General features: G+C 46.6%; 1 protein-coding gene across 3 annotated transcripts in view; it reads left to right on the top strand.

Moving 5' to 3' along the window:
- plxnb1b (plexin b1b) overlaps positions 1-21,234 on the top strand; it is a 272,332-nt gene that overhangs the window by 134,774 nt on the left and 116,324 nt on the right. The window contains exon 2 of one of the 3 annotated variants that reach the window (XM_038812456.1): positions 7,470-7,554. The exons of the other annotated variants lie outside the window; for them this stretch is intronic. The gene's annotated coding sequence lies outside the window, so the exon portion shown is untranslated. The remainder of the gene's footprint in view (positions 1-7,469; positions 7,555-21,234) is intronic. 3 annotated transcript variants of the gene reach the window in all.

The raw sequence follows: 21,234 nt of genomic DNA, 5'->3' as shown, positions 1-21,234 counted from the left end.
CTGCACATCAACATATACATCCATCCAGCACCCTGCCAAGGGCAGGGGATGTCTGGTCAGTCAGCCATGTGATGGAAAGAAATTGGAGCCTTTTCGATCACTACCTGGGGCAGCGCGGTAGCATGGTGGTTAGCATAAATGCTTCACAGCTCCAGGGTCCCAGGTTCGATTCCCGGCTAGGTCACTGTCTGTGTGGAGTCTGCACGTCCTCCCCGTGTGTGCGTGGGTTTCCTCCGGGTGCTCCGGTTTCCTCCCACAGTCCAAAGATGTGCGGGTTAGGTGGATTGGCCATGCTAAATTGCCCGTAGTGTCCTAATAGTAAGGTTAAGGGGGGGAGTTGTTGGGTTACGGGTATAGGGTGGATGCGTGGGTTTGGGTAGGGTGATCATTGCTCGGCACAACATCGAGGGCCGAAGGGCCTGTTCTGTGCTGTACTGTTCTATGTTCTATACCTATATCTGCAAACTACATGGGTTGCTATGGACATTCTGATGTGTGTGTGTGTTAGTGTGTAAGAGGGGGAGTGGTTGGCTAAGTTAACTGGATGGTCAGTGTGGATAAGATTGGTGCCAACAGCACAGCGTTCTGTAGCCACCTGGGGTGGCCACGTCCCGATTCCAAAATGGATACTCGCAAAGGGTGCAGGGAAAAATGGACAGCACTAGGAAAACAAGCAGGTACAAGGTTCCTGTGGATTGGAATTTGCAGAACCCAGACAGAACTGAAACTACAAGCCATTAGCATAGTAATGAGCTATCTCCAGGGACAAAAAGAAACATTGAAACAATCGGTACCAGGACAGACTCCCCGGCGCCAGTGGAAGCTAAAACAAAGGCAGGCCAACGGTTACCTATGCCCAACGATCGGGGAACGACCCCGTTATTGGAGAGAATCGATACAAACGATTCGGGCATGGTCCAATTACTTGGGACCAAGTTCAGGGTCCGCCCAGAAGTGCGCGAAACCCTGGGGGCTATAAAACAGAGTTCCCAAGGTCAGTTCGCTCTCTTATTTTCTCCATCTTCACCTTGGCCTTTGGCTCTCAGCGACGAGAGACCCGCCAAGCACGAGCCAAGTAAGTCTAAGGTCAACGCACGCTACGAGATAGGCGCTCCTAGCTACTATTCTATACCAGTTCGAAGCCAGCAGTATCAGAACCGGACAACGGCCATTGTTCCTCTGACTGATTGGGCACTCGAAGCTAAGTATAGGCCGTTAGTAGTTTAGCGAGTAGAGTTTATGCATGAGTAATAATTGACTGTGTGTGTAAATAAATGTGCATTGATTTCAAACTTACTAACTGGTGTATCGAGTCATTGATCAGTATTCGGTTTTGAACCTTGTGATGGTATCAGAAAGATACCTGGCGACTCTTGAGCAAAGGTAATTAAAACAGAGCAAATTAAGGGAAAGCATAACGAGCAACATTTACTGGCGACATCTGACGGGACTCGACTTAGAAGTGGCCCCACCCACTCCGAGAGAACCCAAAATTTGAATTAGAAATCCAATTGGAAACAGAAGAACCACAAGAGTTTAAGCAGTACTGATCAATCCTCCAGAATTCGGAAGTGTGTTAATGCATGCGTACTAACAGGGATATAAGGTAAATCTGAGCGATTTTGTTGCGTAAAACTGTCGGGAGTTTTGTAGGCCGGAAATTAGCGTAAGTCGTACCCGTGGTTACATCACCGCTTTATCACCCCCTGTTCCAAATTTAATAGAGAACCCAGATATAGGAAAAATGGCAATGAAGGCAATGGAACGCCTTATGAACCCACAGGAATTCGAGGTCGCAGCGTCCAGCAGAGTAGGACAGTGTCCCGTTTGGGAAGATGAAATAAGGAAGTACCTCAAAGGGAAAGGATGGCCCCTTTGGAGCGAATTTTGCACGAATGAAGAAACAGGTCCCGGGAGTATAGGACATACTTGGTGGGAGAACCGGACAGAGATGGCAATCGTGTCCTATCTGGCACAATTGCGAGGCACAGAGAAGGTCGTTGGGACGCTCCATAGAGAGTAAGAGGAGAGAGATAGAACGAGTAAGGTCGATGTGAGGGAGATAGAGAGAGAGAGAACAGCGGGTTAAGAGGGAAGTTAGCAAAAGACCGAGATGGATGATGCCAAGAGGGCACACCAGTCTTGTCTGGCGCACTTAAGCAGCTTCCAGACCCAGTATGATGAGGCCTACCAGGACACACAACGTGCGGTCTTGGGAAGACAAGAAACAGAACAACAGGTAGAGGCATTGCAGAAACAGTGCAATAATTTAAAAGCAGCCCTACGAGCACTCCATGCTTCCACAACGGAACAAAGGCAGAGCTCCGTAGACCACGCAAAGTGCCGGAAGCAAATAGCAGAATTGCAATCCCTGCTTTCAGTTCAAAATGGCTTTCAGAGCACATTCAGACCCCAATTAGATCAGGAAAACGGCCCGATTGTCAGGAATTAAACGAAACAGCCCATAGATACGTACATGGAGCATGTGCGCAGGAGAAGCCCCAGAAAAAGAGAGCACCCCAACCCCCCACTGAACAGGCAACACACACCCCCATGAATCTGGTAACCACCCACCGCAGAGCCGCAACAGAAGGAGACACGGATTTCCTGTATACAACCCCCTTAACCGTGACCCAATTACGGGACGCGTGCGAGAAAATCAAACCGTTCCCCCCCCACTTCAGACCCCCACCAATTCTTCATGAAGGTTAAACAGCAGGCCACCATGTACGGCCTGGACGAGAGAGAGCAGGTAAAGCTCACAGTTTTGAGCCTCGATCCTTCAGTCGTAGCAGCCCTTCCCGACCCACAGAATGTAGGAGGAGGTACCCTAGCAGAGATGCACACAGCGATCCTTGATGCGATCGGCTATAACAGAGGAGACCCGGTAGAAGGCCTGAATAGATGCAGGCAAAAGAAGACAGAGCACCCCACAGCATTTGCTGGATGCTTGTGGATTCATTTCACTGCAGTTTTTGGAGAATTAGCCCGCGCCCATTTGTCCCCAGATAACATGGCAAAATGGACTTGAATCTTGATCTCTCATGCAACAGAGCCAGGACAGAGAGCTTGTGCGAATTATGACCCCTCAGATGAGGCCCACAATGAGAAATGGGTTTTGAAAAGGTTATCCCGCGCTTGGGAGCAATCTGTTCAGAACAAGACCAATTTTAAGAAACCCGAGGAAGAGCAGGCAGATGCAGATATGCATACAGTTAAAGCGCACCAGAACCCCGCATGGATAAATGAGAGTAGGAGCAGCTCACCCCAGCCCAAATCACAGGAGTGTTATAACTGTGGTCAGTTAGGACACTTTGCACGAGAGTGCAACGCGCCACAGAAACCACAGAGAGCCCAACAGACAGGCACCCTAAATAGGAATAGGGCAAAGCCGATACATAGTGTTAGCACCCGTTCAGACCAGGGAGACATGAACGGCACAGACTGACGGTGTTCGGGCTCCCCAACTTGGGTCTGCGACATCCTTTGGGATAAGTCCGGCCGACCGGTTGTAGCAGCCAAAGTTGTGGGGGGGGGTTTGTCTTTTTGCCCTTTCCATGGTGGAGGTGGGGGCGTTGTGGGTGGGACCTGCCTTCGGGAAGATCATTCGAGGAGAAGAAAATATCTTTCAAACTCTGCTTTGAAATTTTCAATTCATTTCGACTCCATTTGATGGATGGATTTGTTTATTGTCACATACAGTGAAAAATATTGCTCGGTGTGCAGTCCAGGCAGATCATTCCATACATCATTGCTCGGCACAACATCGAGAGCCGAAGGGCCTGTTCTGTGCTGTACTGTTCTATGTTCTATGAAAAAACAGCATAGGTCAAACATAAATGCGCAATGTAAATACAAAGACGCCGGCATCGGGTGAAGCATATAGGAGTACTACTCAGTAGAAAAGATGTGTGAAGAGAGCAGCTCAGTCCATTCCGGAGTCTGGTAACAGTGGGGAAGAAGCTGCTTTTGAATCCGTTCTGAGAGTTTTGGATTTTCAATGCATTTTTGTAAGGAGCGCGACCTGACATCGTCCCTGGACAGCCCAGCTCTGGAAGGTTTATTCCCCCACATACTGGACTCCCTCACGAGAGCAATTACTTTTCTTCTGTCTATCCTATCTAATCTATTGTCTTAAACACTCCTGTGCCATCATCTCTTACTTGAGGTAATATGAAGATTTTCAATTTTTACCCCTTTTAGCCTTGGGAGTCGTGACTTGAATGCCGAGTGAGGCCTGGTTTGGTTTTGACTTGCGTAAAAAGGTTAAATGTGATGTGGTCCCAATGATCCAGTGGATGGCATTTTTCAGCTTTGAGAGGCTGGGGAGCTCCTGTTGTACAAAACCAGCATTTTCTTAATCGTTCTCGCTGCTCCCTCCCAGAAGATGAATTGCGGCTCTGTTTCAGGGTTCTTTACAAAACAGCACACACTGCTCTTGCTGAGAATGAATGTACAAGAAGTCCGGTGTGTGAATAAAAACCAGCTTTGGGCCAAACTGTGCCAAATCTGGTGGGCGGCTGTAAAGTCCAAGGTTTCCACAAATATTTGGTCAGCTGTGTGCATCACCCACTGACTTCTAGATTCAGGCTATCAGGCTCCTATTTATTTTTGCTATTCAACTCAATGACTGTCTGTTGAATGATCAATAAGGAGCCTCTTGTTTGTTTAATGATATAAAGTCCAGTAAGTCAGGGATTTTAGTTTTTTGTACAGTTCAATCACACAGGAGAATCGCTGAAGCTCAATTGATGTTTTTTGTTTGGGGGTTGTGGGGTGGTGTTGAATTGGCATAAATGCCTTCTTTCAGTTAGTGGTTAACTTTATTAGCTTTAACTTCACAAAAAAAAAGTTCTTCGTAGTGAACCGTTTTTCTTCATGCCAGCTTGCACTCCCTCTGTCCAGTGTTAGCTGTCAGTTTGTGTTCTCCCGTGTTTAAAGTTAAAGCTCGCTCCCTCCCCACACTCGTGCTTAAGGTACATGTTGAGATAGCTTTGCCTCACTGAGATACGGAAATAGACAAGCTCCCAGCCACAGAGATGCCGCCATTAAAACAATCACTGTTCCTGCTCCATATGGAGACTCGCTCCCCAGTGGGCACAGGCCAAATGCTTCTCCATTTATGCGATTCTGTAATGTCACCCCGCGGGACACACCTGTGCACCATGGCAAACAGGTGGCCGGTTACATGTGGGACTGAAGTTGGTGCTTGTTCCACTGGGACCAGTGGGGTCCAAATGGCCCTAAACGATTACATTACTGGGTGAGTAATCCAGAGGCCTGGACTGATGAATTATCTGAAGACACGGAATACAATCCCACCTGGGCGGCTGGGGAACTTAAATTCAATTAATAAAAATAAAAACGCTGCCCATTTTAAAAACCTAATGGTGACTGTGAAGCCACTGCATTGTCGAGAAAACCCACTTGCTTCGCTCGGGTCCTTAAGGAAAGGAAATCTGCCGTCCTTATTCGGTCTGGCCCATATGTGATTCCTGACCCACAACAACGTGGGTACTCTTAATTACCCTCGGGAATGGCTCAGCTGCTCGGTGTACCAAACCCGCAATGAGGACTCTGGTGGTTAGAGAATGCAGTTCACTATCGGGCAATTAGGGATGGGCAACAAATGCTGGCATTGCCAGCCACACCCACATCCTGTGAATGACTTAAAAACCGGAGGCACCAAATACTGAACTCGCCTCATGAGACAATGGATACTCAAGACATAAGTGTGAACTTCTAATTCCTCACACCTCTGCACTGTCTGGTACAAACATCATCACATGAGATCATTTGCACATGGTCTGACCAAGGTTAGTCACCGGCTCTGAAATGTTTAACTCATTCACTCCCTCAGCTGTCCCTTCCACTTACAATCTGCTGTAATTTAAACCCTCTGAACTCTCAAAACAATGGTTGCGAGTTCCATTCTTTCCAGTTGGTTGAGTTTATCACTGTAAGACGTGCAGGGTGCACTTTAATCCCGTGTGTCTGCTGAACAGTACATATTCAGTGGAGGGTGATAAAGTGGTGCCCTTGCGCTAGGGCTGGGAAAAGCGGCAGGCGTTCCCTGCCCCGATTGCCGTCCAGTTCCCTTTCTGAAATTGAGTGCAGGAGCATTGCGCGAGGGCTAGGGTTACCCCACCTTGCACTCCAAATTGAAAGATTGGATGGAACTCTTGAGGCTTACTCTCAAAGCACATGAGTACAATGATGTGGTGGCAACGTCACTGGAATAGAAATACAGAGGTTCAAATCCTACCATGAGAACCGACTGAATTTAAATTATAATTAATATATCCAGGGCAGCACGGTAGCACAATTGCTTCACAGCTCCAGGGTCCCAGGTTCGATTCCAGCTTGGGTAACTGTCTGTGCGGGGTCTGCACAATCTCCCCGTGTGTGCGTGGGCTTCCTCCGGGTGCTCCAGTTTCCTCCCACAGTCCAAAGATGTGCGGGTTAGGTGGATTGGCCATGCTAAGTTGCCCTTAGTGTTCAAAATTGCCCTTAGTGTTGGGTGGGGTTACTGGGTTATGGGGATAGGGTGGAGGTGGTGACCTTGGGTAGGGTGCTCTTTCCAAGAGCCGGTGCAGACTTGATGGGCCGAATGGCCTCCTTCTGCACTGTAAATTCTGTGATAAATCTATGAATTGAAAGCTGGTGGCTGTGAAACTATCCTCAATTGTTTTTTTAAAAACAATCTGGTTCTCTTCTGTCCTTTGGGTGAGGGCAATCTAAAATCCTTACTTGATCTGACCTGCACGCAAGTTTTGACCCACAGAAATGTGGTTGACTCTTGGCTGCCCACTTGAAATGGCCTAGCCAAGCCACTCGGCTATGTCAGAATTGCTACAGAAAGGCAGTGGTGGCCCAAGAGGCTGCTCGACCACCATCTTGCGGCCCCGCCGGAGTCAGTGGACCCCTAAATGGCTCCGCCCCTTTTGTGCCCATGGTACCAGAGAAAAGTGAACTGCCAACGGACTCTTACTCGAGAAATAAATCAACCCTCTCGGAGAGGAAATAAATAAATGGGAATTTAAATGTCAGGACCCCCGCTGGGTTGTGTTACCAAACACATTGAGGTCCTTTTGCCTTGGATTCAATTACCATTGCACCGTGCCAAGGTCCTCCTTTACCGTTTGCCATTGGTGAGTGGGACACCGTCTCACTGTTAACCAGTTCAGCAGGGTGATTGTTTGAGCCCCCCCCCCCCCCCCCCCCCCCCCCCCCCCCCCCCCCCCCCCGAGACTTGGATTCAATCTCCTTATTGAGTTGCACAACCTGTCCTGTGTCTTTCGGGCATTTCATTAGTTTGCAATTAAAAAATGCAGAGACGTGTTTAATTGGCATGAATCGGATCAAAAATGTGGATCCGTCAACATCTGATGGAGAAGAAAAGCTCCCTGATTTGATACGTGAGCTCCCACCAGAAGTGCTCATCAGTTCCGTCTTGTTGTTGGTTACAGGTCTGTGTGGGTCAGGACAGCACAAATGACGGAGCCGGCAGTGCAGGGGTGATGCACCCGTATGGAAATCTGGAAGAGACAAATGGTAAGAGGGTTTCCCTTTATTCAGCAAATGTCACCCGAGGCGGGCAATGAGCCTGGGCCCCTGGAGCTATGAGGCAGCAGTGCTAACCACTGTGCCACCGTGCTGCCCTTAATTTGCCTTTTGCTGTTGGCTTTCAACTGTTTTACTGCATTAATGGGTGCTGTTTAAATGCGTTGTTGTCCTAGTCACGTAGCTTAGTTTGGAAGTAATCTCGAGTTACACATGGGGCGAGGGTTAATTTGAGAGGTTGGAAGAATATTTTTATTTGAGCAGAAAATAGGAACACAGCAAGAAATAAAAAGCAGCCACTGTCACTCCCACATTCCACTCCATTCGGATAGTTTTCTGGCCTCCGAGCTTGTTCTGTGTTGTAAACCCCAACAGCAAGAACTCTTATTTATGTAGTCCCTTTAATGTTTTAAAACTTCCAAAGACGATTCACAGACACATGATAAAACAAAAGTGGCACCGAGCCACCTGAGCAGATAGTAGAGTAAATTGGCCGTAGAAGTAGGTTTTAAAGAGTGCCTTAAAGGAGGACAGGAAAGTGGAGGGATTTGAGGAGGGGGTGCCAGAACTTGGGACCGAGGCAGATACAAGCAAAGCCACCAATAGTGGGACAATTACAATTGGGGATGTTCAGCAGGCCAGAATTAGGGGAGCATAGATATCGCGGAGGGTTAGAGGTCTAATGGAAGTCACAGAGAGAGAGAGAGGGAGGGACCAGGGCATGGTGGAGTTGGAAATCAAGGATGGGAATTGTAAAGTTGAGGCATGGCTTAACTGGGAGCCAGTGTATGTCAGCAAGTACAGGAGCGATGGATGGGTGGCATTTGTTGAGAGTTGGCCCACGAGCATCTGAATCTGGATGACCTCAAGTCTATGCGGAGAGGAGGCTGTCCATGAGTGCATTAGAATAGTCCAGTCTGGAGTAACAAAGGCAAGAATTAGAGTTTCCGCAGCAGTAGAGCGGAGGCCCAGCAGAGCGGGGAAAAGTTAGGAAGTGGAAATAGGCAATCGTGGCGCTAGTTCAGATATTACTGACAGCTCTTCTCTGGGTCAGATGTGACACTGGGGCTATGATCAGTCTGGGTCAGCCTGAGCTGGTGGCCAGGGAGGGAGATCGAGTTGGTGGCTGGGGAGCAGAATTTATGGCAGAGACTGAAGAAAATGGTTCTAGCCTTGGAAGAAGCATCACTGGATCAAAAATCCTGGAGCTCCCTCTCTAACAGCACTATGGCTGTACCTACATCTCACAGACTGCAGAGGTTCAAGATGGCTCACCACTATCTTCTCGGGACGTTGGGGGTGGACGATAAATGTTGGTCATAGAATGTTGTCCGCACCCAAGGACAATTTTAGATGATATATATGCTCTCTATTTCACCAAGTCTGGCTTCGTATGTGTCCTCCGTATTGTTTCATCGTGACTCTAAACTTGTCTGCCTCATCTCTTCCCTCTCCTCCTTTGACGCCTTCCCTCTGGAACCCACTGCTCTTTGCTCACCTTCACATGATCATCCTGGATCGTTATTTGGCGGTGGAGCACGTGAGCACGTTAAAGGCAGTACAGGAATGGTCCAGGTTTTAGAAGCTGTGAGACCGGCACAAAAGCCTGGCAGACTCTACATTTGTACAACAGCACACACTGCAAACAGGTTGGCGTTGGGCACGGTTGGCATCCTGAAATCACAGCAGGTGCTGGACACACTGACATCCAAGACACCCACCAAGCATCCTCATGAAGCAAGAGCCATTATACTGTCTCCTCAAACAGCTCGCAATAACTCTGCCAGACCTCATCAGGGGCAACTCCTAATTATTTACTCTTTTCATGGGATGTGGGCATGGCTGACGAGGTCAGCGTTTATTGCCCATTTCTAATTGCCCTTGACCTGACTTGCTTGCTCGGCCATTTTGGAGAGTCAGCCACATTCGTGAGGGTCGGGACCCGCATGTAGGACAGGCTGGGTAAGGATGGCAGATTTCCTTCACTTAATGGACATCAGTGAATCAGATGCGTTTTTTTATAACATCGATGATAGTTTCCTGGTCTTTAATTGAATTTGACTCCCTTGGCTGTTGCGGTGTGATTTGAACCTGTGACCCCAGCCTGGGCACATGGATTCCTAGTCAAGTAACATTGATCATCTTCCCATCAGTGCAGATCTGCTGAAAGACCCCAGCACACAGTCACTGTGTATGGGACACTCTGGAGAAGTGTATTCCCTATTGGATCAATGCACACACCAGCCACATTATAGTTTCTCTGAAGCTGTAGATAATGCTGACTTGCGGCCATTTAAGAACATTTGATTCTTCTCCAGCAGAAAAAAGTTTTTGCCTGGCTGAACTCAAATCCCACAAGCCACAAATGTGAGAAATAATCAGCTAAATTGTTTTTGGTTGCTTTGTTTGAAGGATGAATGTTGTTCCGGCCACTGGGAGAAATCCCCTGGTAGTGCTTTGGCGAATGTCATACAATCTTCTATGTCCACTTAAATGGTCATATGGGGTAAAGTTCAGAACGCCAGGGTGGAGATGATTCCGTGCATCTGCGCTGTGACTATTGCATATACAAGATTCCACTGTGTAGCTCAGATGACTTCCTGAAAAAAAAGGTATCAGTGAAGCACTGGCACTTACCCAGGATCAAGAACTGGAAAATGGGAATAGGCTGGGAATTTTGATGGCTAGAACAGCCACATGGCCTCCTCGTGCGTCATGTTTGGTGTTTCTATGAATGTGACAGGTTTACATTTAGGTTGGTACAACCTGTCTGGCTGCATTTAATATCCAGAAATGCAAATAATCATTGACATTCTGTATGTAAACATTTTGCATTCTCTTCCTCACGTGGATCTGTAGTCAGCCAGACCAGGTAAGGATGGTCAATTTCCTATCCTGAAGGACGTGAGTGAACCAGATGGGTTTTTACTACAATCGACAATGATTTCATGGTCATCATTACATTTCTAATTCTAGATTTATTTTGAATTCAAATTAAACTTCTGCCATGGTAGGATTTGAACCCGGGTCCCCAGAGCATTATCCGTCTGGATTATCAGTCCAGTGACAATATCACGGGGCAACTCAGTTCAAGGGCAGTTAGGGACGGACAGGCCAGCCAGCGACACCCTTGTTCCATGAACAAATAAAAGAAGATTGTCCTTAACTCCCCTATATCTGTGGCTTCTTTGCCGTTATTTCTGGGAGGGGATTGTGGAGCAGGAATTATGGGCGGGTTAGAAGGGTATTTGCAATATTGTGATCGCTAAGCTCCCTGGAAATAACTTGTTCATCGGTAAATGTTTGCCGATATTTTCCGGCCACACAATGGTGGAGTGGGGTGGGTTCCATTGGAAATCCCACTGACAGCAGAGGGATCAGATGATCCCGCTGCCTAGAAATATAGAAAATAGGAGCAGGGGAGGCCATTCGGCCCTTCTGGCCTGCTCCTTCATTCATTACGACGATGGCTGATCATCCCACTCAGTAGCCTGTTCCTGCCTTCCCCCTACATCCTTTGATCCCATTGCCCCAAGTGCTACATCTAACTGCTTCTTGAAAACATACAATGTTTTGGCCTCAACTATTTCTGTGCTAATGAATTCCAAGGCTGACCACTCTCTGGGTGAAGGAATTTCTGCTCATCTCTCTCCTAAGTAGTCTACACCATTTCCTGAGACTGTGACCCCTGATTCTGGACACCCCTACCATCGGGAACACTCTTCCTGCATCTGCCCTGTCTAACCCTGTTAGAATTTAATAGGTTTCTATGAGATTATGTGTCATCTGCAAATTTGGAGGGATTACATTTAGTTCCCTCATTTAAATTATTAATATACATTGTGAATATCCTGGGTCTCAGCATTGTGGTATGGGGAGCACACGGCCCACTCTACAGGTGCGGTACAGCAGAAATGGAAAAATATTTTTTAAAGCAATGTTTATTCTATGAACTCAAGTTCACCTTTTTAAAACGTACAGTGAACATCTTAGCAACCATTAATTCAAATACAACCCCCAAATAATACAACACTAAGTAATTCTTTAAGCTTTCCTTTTAACATCCATACAACTTAAAACACCTTTTACCAGAAGCACATTAGGTTTACATTCACTACTATTTATAATTCTGAATTCAACAAATGATCAAGAGAGAGTCTTTTGATGGCAGAGAGAACAGCAGTACACCTGTTCTGTCTGGCTTCAGCTCCAACACTGAAAACGAAACTAAAACACACCCTGCAGCAAACAGCCTAAAACGAAAGTAAAAAGCTGACAGACAGCCCAGCTCCACCCACACTCTGACATCACTGATAATACCCATTTCTTAAACACTCATTTCTTAAAGGTACTCTCACATGACATTATGATCAGGCCATTCATCTCAACATGTTTGGTTGAGTCCCTCCCAGCAAGTGACTGAAGGCAACTGATGCGACCAACTCTGGAGCAAGGATATTGGTAGATTGGCAGATTGAGTGCACTCTCTCTCAATTTCTTCCCTGCATGCTTCCAAAAGAAGGGGAAAAAACTTATCCTCTCAAAGGTCCTTTTTGGTTTATTTCATCACCGGGTTCATTATCTTGTTAATTCTTCTGGTTCCCATAATTTAGAAATAACAATAAGTTTGACTCAAAATGTTGGAGCTTTGTTGAGTGTAATTCTTGCTGCTCTCTGTGTGGCTTGCAGACTGGTACATTTGTTACTCAGCACATGATGACACAGTAGCAGATAAATCTGGCACCCTGGCATGTATAGCCACATAACAAATAGTTCCGAGATCTTTATAAATAATTCAACATAGCCATTTTCAATTTTAAAACAAAATGAATTGCTTCCAATGGGCTGTTTGAAGTTAACCTCTCCTAAATCTATTGGTGTGGTGCTTCAGGGACTGACTGGCCAATTGAATATGTTGACCTTAAAATATTTTCTGCTGTGTCAGGAAGATTGCATCCATTTAAATTTAGAGTACCCAATCCTTTTTTTTCCCCATTAAGGGGTAATTTAGCATGGCCAATCCACCTACCCTGCACATCTTTGGGTTGTGGGGGCGAAACCCACGCAGGCACAGGGAGAATGTGCAAACTCCACATAGACAAGTGACCTGGGGCCAGGATCGAACCCGGGTTCCCGGCTCCCTGAGGCAGCAGTGCTACCCACTGCGCCACCAAGCCGCCCCAGATTTGAGGGCTATGAGACTGGGTGAGAGAGAGGAAGAATCAAGAAGGCTCCCCTAACCCTGAAGGCTATCCAGCTACTCCAGCCTGTGTGAATGTGGGGTGTGAAAACCGCTGTGGTTTTTCCCATGTTGAAACCTGCTGATGCTCCCTGGCTTGGCTCAAACATGAAGCATGGCCACTGGTGCACTGTACTAACTGGAAGCTTGGGGAAACCTGTGGAACCCCATCTTGTTGTGAGTGAAGGCCTCCATTGTATTTCCAGCAATCAGTTACTGCCACTGATTCTGCCGAAAGAGAGATTGATTTATTGGAATTTTTACCTGATGTCCTCATTCTAGCTTGTTGAGCTTTTAAAATCGGACAAGGAAGAGCCCCATGTTTAGCTCAGCCTAATTCTGCTTCTCTTGGAGGAGGTCTCGACTGCCCATTAGCACAGCAGTGTTTGCAGTCTAACTCTCGAGAAGCTACAGGTTGGCACCTGAAGGAATTGGAACAACCATTCACACTGCAACAATTTTTTATTTTTTTTTTATAAATTTAGATTACCCAATTATTTTTTCCAATTAAGGGGCAATTTAGCGTGGCCAATCCACCTACTCTGCACATTTTTGGGTTGTGGGGGCGAAACCCACGCAGACACGGGGAGAATGTGCAAACTCCACACGGACAGTGACCCAGAGCCGGGATCGAACCTGGGACCTCAGCGCCGTGAGGCGGTTGTGCTGACCACTAGGCCACCGTGCTGCCCTGACACCGCAACAATTAGGGATGTACGTCTGAGGTTGCCATTCTTATTCGAGGGTAATTGTAACAAGCCCACACAGCAGAAATTGCCTGAGACTTTCCGTTCATTGCGTTCCTGCAGTCTTCCATTTTAACCAGTTGTCCAGGGCAGTCAGAGCTGGCTAGTCACCCTTTTAAAAATGCAGATTATCATTGGGGTCTGGGTTCAATTTAAAAGGTGACCCATTCTGTCTTCCCTACCACGTGAACCCAGCAGGAAGATACGTGGAGCCCCCCCACCACCACCACCACCACCACTCCCAAATATCTCATCGGATCGGGAGGAGAAATTGATGGAAAGGCAAGTTGTGAAAAGGATTCAAACAGTTTGCTCGGAGACGGTGACAGTGGGCAAAACGTTGGTGAATGGATTGTAGTGTGGGAAGATGTGAGGTTCGTTTTGGAAGGAAGATCAAAAGAAATGATGAAAAACTGCAGAAAGTTTCAAAGGCACTTGGGTGGCACTTGTGCATGGAACACAGATAGCTAGCACACAGGTGGATTGGATTGGATTTGTTTATTGTCACATGTACAGAGGTACAGTGAAAAGTATTTTTCTGCGAGCAGCTCAACAGATCATTAAATACATGAAAAGAAAAGGAAATAAAAGAAAATACATAATAGGGCAACACGATGTAACTACATAACACCGGCATCGGCTGAAGGATACAGGGGTGTAGTGTTAATGAGGTCAGTCCATAAGAGGGTCGTTTAGGAGTCTGGTAACAGTGGGGAAGAAGCTGTTTTTGAATCTGAAATTTTTGAAACTTGGGAGCAATCAGGAAGGCTAATGGAATGTTGGTCTTCATTTCAAGGGGGTTGGAATATAAGATTAGGGAAGTCTTGCTGCAACTATATAAGATACTGCTGCGACCACATCTGGAGTACTGTGAGCAGTTTTGGTCCCTTATTTAAGGAAAGAGATTATTTAATTGAAGGAGATTGAGGCGGTTCAGTGGGATGATTCCCGGTGTGGAGGTTGGGACTCTGCTCATTGGAATTTAAAAGAATGAGAGGGGATCTCATTCAAACATATTGTATTCTTAAGGGGCTTGACAGAGTAAATGCTATGGGGATGCTTCCCAACATGGGAGAAGCAAGAACCAAAGGGCATATTCTCAGAATAAAGGGGTGCCAATTTAAGACTGAGATGAGGAATTTCTTCTCCGAGGGTTGAGAGTCTTTGGAACTCCTTGTCACAGAGAGCTGTGGGGTCAGAGTCCTCGTGCATATTTAAGGCTTGAGGTAGAGAGATTCTTGATCAGTAAGGGAATCCAGGGTAACGAAGAAAGGAGAGGAAAGTGGACATGAGGAACGTTGGATCAGCCATGATCCTATTGAATGGCGGAGCAGCTCAAGGGGCCAAACAACCTACCCCTGTTCCTATTTCTTATGATCCCTACAAGGAAAATCCAGATTTTCCATGTGGAACGCTGTCCATATCCGCTCCCTCGCGGCTTACTCACTCTTCCAACTTCTTCCATCAGGCAGGAGATACAAAAGTCTGAGAACCCGCACGAACAGACTCAAAAACAGCTTCTTCCCTGTTGTTACCAGACTCCTAAACGGCCCTCTTATGGACTGACCTCATTAACACTACACCCCTGTATGCTTCACCCGATGCCGGTGTCTATGTATTTACATTGTGTACCTTGTGTTGCCCTATTATGTATTTTCTTTTTATTTTCTTTACTTCCCATGTACTTAATGATCTGTTGAGCTGCTCACAGAAAAATACTTTTCATTGTATCTCGATACACGTGACAATAAACCAATCCAATCCAAGCACTCCCTGAACCCACTCCCCCATGACTTATCTCATTGTCCATACTGTTCCTTCAGTCCTTGAGGCAGAATGGAGGGACTTTTAGATTGCACCTCATCGTGCAATCCTTTTCTGGGAGGACACCATTCTGAATATCGGGTGCCTGAAATAGAAAATGCTCCATTGCACCAAGTTTATATCCCTTGCCTCGGTGTGTGCTGAGTCATACAATTCATCATGTGTATAATTAATTGAGCCACAAAATGTTTCACCCAACTGTTCCTGCAATTATGAGTGGCCTATTGTGCTCGCTCCCTCACTGGGTGATGTGGAAATGAAGAACGAGCTGTAGCTGCATGGAATACACCGTCTATAGCCTTAAAGCAGTGAGCCTGACACTGAAAGACAAAGGGGGAAGAACTCTCGCTTCTGATGCTGGCATATTTGGGTATGATGTTTCCTCTTGTGAGGAGCTCCAATGTGAATGATAAAGATGGCCTTTAATCTGGGCTGCTTTGATAGTACCAATCACCTTGGTAACCACTTGAGTAGTTGCCACGATCTTGCAATCTCCCTGGCTACTGGGTTAGTGAAGCCTTTAATTAGACTGAAGATGGTTTGAATTTCGGACAGGGAAGAAGGGGAGTGCGGTTTTCATGTATCATCAAGGAGCCTATTCACCAATTGAATATCTTCAAAAGAAAAATAATCGTGTTTGCCAACAAATGGCTGACAGTGCGATTTCATTGAATTACCACAATGCAGGTGTTGCACAAACACAAGATGTTATGTGACACTTACTTGCTGAAACTATTCAAGCCTGTATTATCCCTTTGTTTGAAGACTCAAAGAAAAACCTCGAGGCAAATGGTTTTGGAAAAAAGTTACCCTCTGTGTGGAGCCAGCTCTTTATAATGCCTGACAGGTGGAGTAAGATTCAGAACAAAGGGAATTTATTAGGTTACATCAAGTTCATACAAGTTGGGGCAAAAATAAATGGATCAAACGCTGAAATGTGATTTTTAGTTATTAGTATATTTACACTGTCGTAGCACTAAGTGCTCTTGTAGCATTTCCCCAGGGCAAGCAGAGCTCTTCCTTACGATACAGTACAGACCAGACAGTGCCAGAATAGTAAACAACTGCCCTTCTCCAAACTCACTCTGCACAAGACATATGCTGCTTAAAGTTTGCATCTTTTGTTTGTAGTCGCCACTGGGTCTTTAGGGGAAAAGCACGCAAAGGGATGAAAGTTTAAACACTGAACTGTGCAGGCAGGGAGAGACATTCCACAACAACTTGACACGGCACCTTTTAGAGTAAAAGATCCCGAGGCACTTAACAGGAACACTGTCAAATGGAATTTGACACCGAACGACAGAAGGGGATATTAGCGATTCAAAGCTTGGTCGAAGAAGTAAGTTTTAAAGGAGGAGAGAGAGAGAAAGTTGGAGAGGCAGAGGAAAGAGAAAGACGTGGGGAGATGGACAAGTGGCTGCCTATGCCTCTAGCTTTGTTCGTATTTTTACTGTCATTGGAAGTGTCCTGCCTTCCCCATTCTTGTAGTCTCCAACAGATGGCAGTTACTCCACTATTTTGTTATTCAAGTCAGGCTTTCCTGTCAGGGGCTCCGTAAGAAGTCTTACAACACCAGGTTAAAGTCCAACATGTTTGTTTCAAACACTGGCTTTCGGAGCACCTGAATTCACCTGAGGAAGGAGCAGTGCTCCGAAAGCTAGTGTTTGAAACAAACATGTTGGACTATAACCTGGTGTTGTAAGACTTCTTGCTGTGCTCACCCCAGTCCAACGCCGGCATCTCCACATCCTGTCAGGGGCTGGTTTAGTACACTGGGCTAAACTGCTGGCTTTTAAAGCAGACCAAGGCAGGCCAGCTGCGTGGGTTCAATTCCCGTAGCGGCCTCCCCGAACAGGTGCCAGAATGTGGCGACTAGGGGCTTTTCCAGTAAGTTCATTGAAGCCTATCTGTGACAAGTGATTATTAATATTAGTCTATATGGGCCAATGTGAGACTCCCATCAAGTGGAGAGGTTTGGGATGTCTGACGGAAAGGTCATTCAGTCTATCTATGGGAGTAAATAGAGAATGGGAAATTGTCCCATCCAGCGTTCTCCCCCAATCTTCCATCCTTCCAATGCAATTCATCTGAACTTGTGCTTTAACCAGCTTCAGACTCTGCCGTCTGACACTGACCCTGACTGAATTCTGGCCATTGTTTACAAATTCCTCGATGGCCTTGCCCCTCTTGATCTCTGTAATCTATTTGTGCCCTGCAAACTTCCCAGCATGCGGTGCTCCTCCAACCCTGGCCTCTTTGTGCTTCGTCAATTAAAAAAAAAATTTTAGAGTACCCAATTATTTTTTCCAATTAAGGGGCAATTTAACGTGGCCAATCCACCTATCCTGCACATCTTTTGGGTTGTGGGGGCGAAACCCACGCAGACACTGGGAGAATGTGCAAACCCCACACAGACAGTGACCCAGGGCCGGGATTCGAACCCGGGTCCTCGGCGCCATAAGCAGCAATGCTAACCACTGTGCCACCGTGCTCCCCTTTGCTTCGTCAATTTTGATCGTACACCATTGGCTACAGGACCTTCGGGGTTCTGAAATCTTCTCCATTCGCTTCTCTCCTTTAAAACACACCCCTTTGACCAGGCATTTGGTCATCTTTTCCTAATAATCTCATTACGTGGCTCACTGTCAGACATTGTTTGATAACACTCCAGTGAAGTGCCTTGGGACGTTACGCTACGTTAAAGATGCTTCCCATATACAAGCTGTTGCGATTTCTATGACCCTTGTACTTTGATCAGCTGCCTGCTCCCTATTCTGCCACCGGCCCTGTGCATTTGAGAAACGAGACAAAGCTATGCTAAACTCTTTTTAGCTGCTTTTACGTTGTTGCTAAGACCCCCATCTGGTGGCTGGAAAGATGGCAACAAATCTCAGTAAGCTTACTTTCAGGTTAAAGCCCGCTGTGCACTTGAGGAACATGAGCTGCTCACCCCAGATGCCCAACTGCAACATGAGCACAGCTTGTGGAAATGACACGTGCGGAATGGCATCTGGAGAATGTGTTGCACCTCAGGAATTCAGTGTACTCTGTTTTATGGAATTGGACTGTCAGTTTTACATTGATTCCCAAACATACACAAAATGGCAACACACATGCAGCTGAAAAGTCATCAGGTGTTTTTGGTACAATCTAGTTGAGAGCCATAATTTTGAGACTGATTTTATTTTTCACCTGTGTAATAACCGTCACGGGACACATCTGAACACCTCCGTGGGTCCTGCCCGCTGGGGCTTGTAAATCCGCCTTCTAAAAGCCGGCCCGGACTGGGGCCAGCGTGATGGGTAGTCCCGGTTTGGACCTTTGGACTGTAAGCCACGTGGCGGTCTTTACTTTTATTACAATCCCAGACCAGACCCCAACAGTGGCTAGGATATTGGACCAAATCCCCAATATTTTAGTTTATTGAAAGACTGTGCGGAAAGAATGATTCGCGCCAGGAGTGATTGAATGAAAAAATTGCTTTGGTATTTCTAAAACAAAATTTTAATATAAATACAATATTAAACTTTTTAACTTCACATCCAGAAAGAACAGCTTACAATTACCCCTTAACACTGCTATTCTAACACTACAGGGACTGGTTTAGCTCAGTGGGCTAGACAGCTGGTTTGTGATGCAGAACAAGGCCAGCAGCGTGGGTTCAATTCCCGTACCAGCTGAGAATTCTGAATTCTCCCTGTGTACCCGAACAGGCGACGGAATGTGGCGACTAGGAGCTTTTCACAGTAACTACATTGCAGTATTAATGTAAGCCTACTTGTGACAATAAAGGTTATTTATTTATTTATTCATTTTCCCAATTCAACAACACAAAAATAAAGATACAGCTCTCAATCCAGCTTAAACCAGCATGGCATAAAGTACTACTTCAATTACCGAACAGATTCTAGCTCATGTTATGTTAGAACCTCTTCAGACTCTGGCTGAACATCTTCAAATAACTGCTTCAACTTGGTGGTTTCAGCCTCTTCCTTATCTTCAGACAAGACTGCTCTGCTTTGAAATATTATTATTCTTTTTTTTTTTAACTGTCCCACTGGGAAAGAAACCTGCTTTTACTTGTGGTCTAACAAAAACGAGAGATGCCAGATTGGACTTTACTGCCAAAATCCTTTCTCCAAAGCCCTTCTTTCTCCAGAGCTTTCTCCAAAACTGCCTCTCTCCTCGGCTTTTAAAAAAAGGGGCTCTACCCAGCAATGACCTCATCTCCCCAAGCTAAAAAAACAAACAAACTCCCCAGGGACTTCCCCAGGCAAACCACTATGCATTAGCCCAGACTGAAAAAGACGGTCCTTCATCAATTTCACTTGCTGGCTGCTAAAATCATCCAAGTCCTCCAGAATAGAACTATTTTATAAAAAAAAAAATGACCAGGGGGTGGTACGGTTGCACAGTAGTTAGCACTGCTGCCTCACACCGCTGAAAACCATTGTTCGATCCCGGGCCCTGATCACTGTCTGTCTGGAGTTTGCACATTCTCCTCGTGTCTCTGTGGGTCTCACTCCCACAATCCAAAGGTGTGCAGGGTTAGTGGATTGGCCACGCTAAATTGCCCCTTAATTGGAAAAAAAGTAATTGGGCACTCTAAATTTATTTATTTAAAAAAAAAAGTTAACAGGGCAATCAAGCACATTCTAATCTTAGGCTTTGAACCCTTAAATGTTTCAAAATGTTTTTTTGTAAAACCTTCCATTGTCACACTTTTGTGTTGATTTATTAAATACCGGGCTGAATTCTCTGCTTTGCAAAGTAGGAATCGCCATCAGGCAGAGAGAGAATCGAGTCAGTTGAAAAAAGCCAGTTTTGTGCCCGGCGCTGATTATGAAGCTATGCTCTGGTCCCGCACTGGCAGTGATGTTGAAGATTGCGCCCTGTGCCAGCAGATCTATGCAAAACTGTCAATTTGCATGGATTTTGATATCATTAGTGGCTTAGACACTTAATGCTGCACCCCTCCATGATGCTCCACCCCTCCATGATGCTCCACCCCTCCATGATGCTCCACCCCTCCATGATACTCCACCCCTCCATGATGCTGCACCCCTCCATGATGCTCCACCCCTCCATGATGCTCTACCCCTCTTAGGTGGCAGTCTTGTGGGCACAAAGTTAGTGTAAGTATTCACAAGTGGGATCTGGGCACCATGGCTGTGGAGGAGGAGTTGGGGGCTAACAAAACTGAAAAAGCTTCAAATATTGTCGGGCTTGCTTGTCTGGGCTGGGGCAGTAGCAGGGAACGACTTGGTACCACGTCCATGGACTCGGGATGTGCCCTCAGGATCAGGGTGGTCTGCCTTTGCTGCAGTATGCGTTTTGAACACACCTGGTGTTACTTACAGGCTCCTGGCTGTTCACACTGCTGAGTGCTACTTGTGTCCTTGGGGAGTCTCTGGTCATTTGGGAGCCCACCCAGGTCGTCCCTCTGGATACCCTCATCTGTTTCATCAAGGACAAGCTCAATCAGGGGCCCACCAGGTGTTGGCACTCCTCCGAAGCAGGGGATCAGCAGAACCCAATCCAACCAGGGGACACCTGCACCATGGCCTTTGGAGCCCTCCCTGGTTCTCTGCCCCTCTCAGGGCAGAGGCGTCACCAATGAACCCCACCCCTCCGGATCACCAGCTGTCTCCTCCTGGTGAGGCTGGCAGCGCTGACTCTGCCACCACCTCCCAGGCAGTGTTGAGGAAGGCAGGCTTGAGTCTGCGGCCCACCCTGGGGAAGAGCGTGTTCGCCCCTCGCCTCACTGGCATGAAGCTGTGATTCCACCTCGGGCCACCGAAATCCGAGGGGAAAATCTTCTGTGAGCCATCTTCTTGGCTGCAGTGAGTGTGTGGTAAGTGG

This window comes from Scyliorhinus canicula, chromosome 11 (genome assembly GCF_902713615.1).
Source record: "Scyliorhinus canicula chromosome 11, sScyCan1.1, whole genome shotgun sequence".
Taxonomy (NCBI): Eukaryota; Metazoa; Chordata; class Chondrichthyes; order Carcharhiniformes; family Scyliorhinidae; genus Scyliorhinus; species Scyliorhinus canicula.
This window is presented reverse-complemented; position numbering and strand designations above follow the sequence as displayed.